We start from the raw sequence: 6000 nt of genomic DNA, 5'->3' as shown, positions 1-6000 counted from the left end.
ACCACCAAGAAAGAAGAGCCAGGAATGAAGCATGTCCTTTGGACTAGGGGTCCCCGTGCTAAGCTCCTAAACTAGGGGAAGATTGATAACAAGGGCATTCCCCCAGACCCAACAGAGAGAAAGTCTTCCCTTAGAGATAGTGCCCTGAATTCGGACTTCTAGCCTCCTAAACTGTGAGAGAATAAATTTCTGTTTGTTAAAGCCATCCACTTGTGATATTTCTGTTATACCAGCACTAGATGACTAAGACAAGTAGTTTATTAAACATGCAGACCCTAGAGGAAAGAGAATGGCCTGGGAGTCAGCAGACAGGAGTTCGTGTCTTGCTCTATCTTGAGTTTGACTGAGTGGTGTTGGGCTAATCAGTTGGATTTTCCATGCTTCAGGAGAATCAGTAAAAATGGAGAAACACACCTACAGGGTTGTTAAAAATCTTACACATGACAATGTAGGTGAAAATGCCTTGGAAAAAAGTTCAAGTACTCCTCATGAGCATGGTGATAATCTTACCATATTTATGAAGATCAGATTATAATTTCATTCCTTTTTCCTGGCAACAGTTTCCTGTGTTCTGACAACATTCTCACAAGTATTTCAGGGAAAAGCACCATCAGCCAGCAAAATGTTCTAGATTGAGAAATAAGCTTATAAAATTTATGAAAGCAAAATGAAATGCTCCTTGTCCATTTCATCCCTGTGAGATTCAACAGGGCACAATAGCTTCACTTCCTTCACCTGCAACTTCTCCTTTCCTTTCCTCTTCTCGTCTCTTCCCTCTGCCTTCCCTCCCCCCTCACCTCTCCTTGAAGAAGAAAGGAACTAAAATTCATTTAACAAAATAAAGAGCAAGAGAATGGGGGGGGGAGGTACTTTCATACTCTGTTGTTGCAACTATAAATTGGTATAGCCTTTTAAGGCGGCCACTTGGCAGTATTTATCAAAAATGTTTAAATGTACATACCCTTTGACTCCACAAAGCCCACTTTCAAGAATTATCTCTATAAAAAGTCCAATTCCAGGGATTATTTCTACCAAAAAAGAAAAAAACTGGCAAATGTGTGTATTATTTTAGAGAGATAATCATCACAATATTTGTTAAAATAATAAAGAATTGGAAAGAATATAAATGCCATGGCATGGGGGGTGTTTATTATTGTACAGAGACATTATGGAATACTACACAGCCATTGAAAAAAATTCAATAGATCTATATATACTGCCAGAGTCACTGGGCGGTACAGACACTGAAGCGTTGGGCTACTAACAAAAAGGCTGGCCTTTTGAACTCACCCAGAGGTACCTTGAAAGAAAGTTCTGGCAATTTGCTTCTGAAAGGTCACAGTCATTGAATTCCCTATGGAGCATGCATGGTTCTACTCTGAAACACATAGAATCTCCACTAGTTGGAATTGATTTAATGGAAACTCATTTGGTTTGGTTTTTATACATATTGGCATGGAAAATGTCTAGCATGGACCAATAACTCAAAACTTGCCTCCAAAACAGGAGGGTGCTAAGAGACTGAAGAAAGAGGTAGACAACTCCACTGTGACAGCAAAGGAGTTTATCAGGGAGACTTACAGATGAGGCGAGTCCTGGGCAGCTGCAGAACTAAAGCAGATCTCCACACCCTGCAGTGAGGGGGCAGAGGTTTTACAGTGAGAGTGAACAATAGTGGCTACACTCTAGGGACTTACATAAGGATGACTTACGAAACCGTAGTGAACTAGCGGACCACATGAGGGCACTCAAGTTCAGCCTCCCAAAGCTTGTTTCTCCTTCAGTCCATCCCTCGAGGCTAGGTCTTAAAATCTGGCATGCTCCCCACATCCACACTGAATTTTTTTTCAGGTACAGTGGATAAATGAATCACCTTAAGCCTGCCTGAGATGCAGTCCTTTCTGCCCATGGCTGCTATGCGGAAGACAAGCCAGGGATGTCTCAGCTTCTGATTTTTAGAGAAAGGATACATTGATTTTGGACATTTGCAAATGTTGGCTCAATTTAAAAAAAAAAAAAAAAAACACTATATGGACCAAAAGGGGATGCCTGTCAGCTGCACCTGGCCCATGGGCCTCCAGTTTGTGACTCCATTAGTCTTTACTGTAGGTTCTTGAAACACATCACCTAGCAAGAATTCTGACATGGTTCCATGCTCTGACTTGGCTCTGACAGGGCTCACACTTAGCCATTGGTAAAAAAGCTTCCCCCCCCAGGTGCTTTCTGAACTACTAGACAACCTCCTGGGAAGTGTACTTTACCTACTACCTTGTAAGCTTTGCTTAATGAACCAGCTGTCCTGAGAGCCCAGTGAATTCTTAAGTGAATTCTGCACCTTATTAAAATTTTGGAAACCCTGGTGCCATAGTGGTTAAGAGCTACAGCTGCTCACCAAAAGGTCAGCGGTTCAAATCCACCAGGTTGGAAACTGTATGAGGCAGTTCTACTCTGTCCTATAGGGTTGCTATGAGTCAGAATTGACTTGATGGCAATGGGTATTTCTTATTATAATTTTAAAAAACAGACAAAACAGAAAAATCTAGAAAAGATGTAAACAACCTCATGCACTCTGTCCATTCCCCAAGCAAGTGCCATTCCCTCTGCAGAAGTCATCACTATTAACTCCTGAGGCACTGTTTTTAATTTATTATTCTCAGAGCACTAAATATTTTGCCCAAAGAGTTGGACAGATATGGGAGCTCTTCTTAGAAGGAGATGAAAGAGAACCAGCAGGTTTGCGGGTAGAGATGTTAAATCCATTTTTAAAGCATCCAGTATCAGGTACCAGTAGACTAATTTGAGGCATGTCGTGAGGATATTTGATGGAGTTCATCAAAATAGCTGGGCTGGCCATGCACTGTGGGTGGAACCTGGTCTCCAGCAAACATCACTTCCAGTGAGCCCACACCCTGTGTATGACAGGCAACCTCACTAATCCATGCCCCACTTCCTTCATAGAGAGAAAAGCCCTGTTCTCAAGGGATAATCTGCTACATATACTGGCTCAGGGCAGGTCTCTCTCCCCAGTTTCTGGTAAATAAATCTTTTTGAGTCTTTTGGACTCAGATAAAATGGGCAGGAGTTGAAGTGAGAAAAACTGGAGCTAGATTTGGTTCTGGCTGTTTCCTTCCGATGTCCCCACTCAGAGTCTCTGTCAACATTGGGGATGGAAGCAATGAAGAACAGCTGTGAGACAGGAAGAGCGATGGAAGAGGGTTTTCACTTCACATGAAAAATGTTTTCCTGCATTCAAGAAGTGTCTTTAAGCACTTACTGCATACGAGGCACTATGTCAAGCACTAAAAGGAAAAAGAAGACGGTACAGTCCATCCTCAAACTGTTTGAGTTTAATGAGGGAGAGAATATACATTTATTAGAAACCAGCAGGGAGCCAAATGGGATCTAAATGAAGGTGAAGTGGAATACAGAGAGAGGTAGGCATAAATAAGAAATGAAATCAACACCCATGTAAGGATACCTGAGGAGTATACACCTGATTTCCCCAACTTGAACATTACTCCTTCACCTGAGCCTCAGGATTCTGTCTTCTCCCAGGAAGCATCATTTTTATGGGGGAGGGGGGAATGTTGCCATCGAGTTGATTCTGACTCACAGCGACCCTCTAGGACAGAATAGAACTGCCCCATAAGAGTTTCCAAGGAGCGGCTGGTGAATTCAAGTTGCGACATTTTGGTTAGCAGCTTAACTCTTTAAAAGAGCTTTACAATTTTAACTACAGTATTTTCTAGAGCAAAAATCTGGACAGATGTTGTGGCAATGAATTTTTTCTCACTAATTCTTAAATTCATAAGACTTAGATCATACTTAATTATCCAATTATAACTACTTGATATTATTGAAAAAGGTACAATTAGGTGCACTGGGAAATCTGGAACTGACGTTTTATAATATCACTTGCTGCTTTGTCCATGCCTTCCCTGCCTTGTCTGGGGCCTGACTGCCAAAATTTAACCTATTCTCTTTGAGAAAGAAGACCTAAATTATGTGGCTTTTATAGATTATAAACTAATCCCTGCACTAAACTGGCCGATCCTCAGGACTGTGGGCTGTTCATTTCTAACTTAGACTTGGCTTATTATTTTACCCAGTAATTAGGAGGGCTCTGCCATAGTTTATTGATATAGAGCTGCTAAGATATTTTTTAAGGATTTTCCCTACTTTCATAGTGACTGGTGTTTTGAAAGAATTGGGACTAACTAACCCAAGAGGGCATTCACAGGTTTGTCCAGGGATTGAGGAGAAGGGGCTTCTCACGAGCCACAGAAAGGGAGGCTAGAGGGAGAGGGCAGTAGTGCAGACATTAAACAGCGAGGCTTCCCTTGGAATTCATTTCATTCATTCCAATCCAATGGGAATTGTGGGACGCCTGACTCTCTTAGTCATCTAGTGCTGCTATAACAGAAATACCACAAATGGATGGCTTCAACAAAGAGAAACTTACTCTCTTGCAGTTTAGGAGGCTAGAAGTCCGAATTCAGGGTACCAGCTCTAGCGAAAGGTTCTGTCTCTGTCCCTTCTGGGGGAAGGTCCTTCTCATCAAGCATTCACTGTTCTACAGGCTTCTCAGCACAGAAACCGTGGGTCCAAAGGACATGCTCTGCTCCCGGCACTGCTTTCTTGGTGGTAAGAGGTCCTCTTCTCTCTGCTCACTTCTTTCTTTTATATCTCTAAAGAGCTTGGTGTAAAACACAGTCTAATCTTGTAGATTAAGTCCTGCCGCATTAACATAACTGCTACTAATCCCATCTCATTAACATCATAGAGATAGAATTTACAACACACGGGAAAATCATATCAGATGACAAAATGGTGGATAATCACACAATACTGGGAACCATGGCCTAGCCAAATTGATATTTTGGGGGGGACACAATTCAATTCATGTCACTGCCACATATACAGCACCGGGCACCATGAGGCTGATAGAAAAGAAGTACTCAATGAAATAGGCTCACAAACTAAAATGTCTATAGGGATGAGATGGGTAAGACAAATGAATGAGTGGATGCAATCGAGAAGCACATGGCGCCCTGGGTCTTGTATTCATCTATGACTGAAATGTTTAACTTTTCTCTTTACTATAAGGAAACAGCACAAGCATAAGGATTCAGAGCAATTGATTCTACTTTGGTATCAAGAACACAATAGAGGAAACAGTGTGGTGGTTTCTCAAAAAACTAAAAATATAACTACCATGTTGTTATTAGGTGCCCCATCCAGTTGGTTCTTACTCATAGCGACCCTGTGAACAACAAAATGAAACATTGCCCAATTCTGCACCATCCTCATGATCCTTGTTATGCTTGAGCCCATTGTTGCAGCCACTGTGTCAGTCCATCTTGTCAGGGTCTTCCTTTTTTTCACTGAGCCTGTACTTTACCAAGGTGTCCTTCTCCAGGCATTGGCCACTCCTGATAACACGCCCAAAGTATGTAAGACGAAGTCTCGCTGCCCTCACTTCTAAGGAGCATTCTGGGTGTCTTTCTTCCAAGACAGATTTGTTCATTCTTTTGGCAATACATGGTGTAGTCGATATTCTTTGCCAACACCACAACTCAAAGGCATCAATTCTTCAGTCTTTCTTACTTATTGTTCAGCTTTTGCATGCATATGAGGTGATTAAAAACACCATGGCTTGGGTGAGGAGCACCTTAGTCCTTAAAGTGACACCTTTGCTTTTTAACACTTTAAAGAGGTCTTTTGCAGCAGATTTGCCCAATGCATTTCATCTTTTGATTTCTTGACTGCTGCTTCCATGGGCATTGATTGTGGATCCAAGTAAAATGAAATCCTTGATGACTTCAATCTTTTCTCCATTTATTATAATTGCCATATGACCCAGCAATTCCAATCCTGGATACATACTCAAAAGACTTCAAAGCAGAGACTCAAAAAGATATTTGTACACCAATGTTCATTGCAGAACTATTCATAATAGCCAAAAGGTGGAAACAACTTAAGTGCCCATCAACAGATGAG

This window comes from Elephas maximus, chromosome 7 (genome assembly GCF_024166365.1).
Source record: "Elephas maximus indicus isolate mEleMax1 chromosome 7, mEleMax1 primary haplotype, whole genome shotgun sequence".
In the NCBI taxonomy this organism is placed as follows: Eukaryota; Metazoa; Chordata; class Mammalia; order Proboscidea; family Elephantidae; genus Elephas; species Elephas maximus.
The sequence above is the reverse complement of the archived record's forward strand: the minus strand, read 5'-3'. Positions refer to the sequence as shown.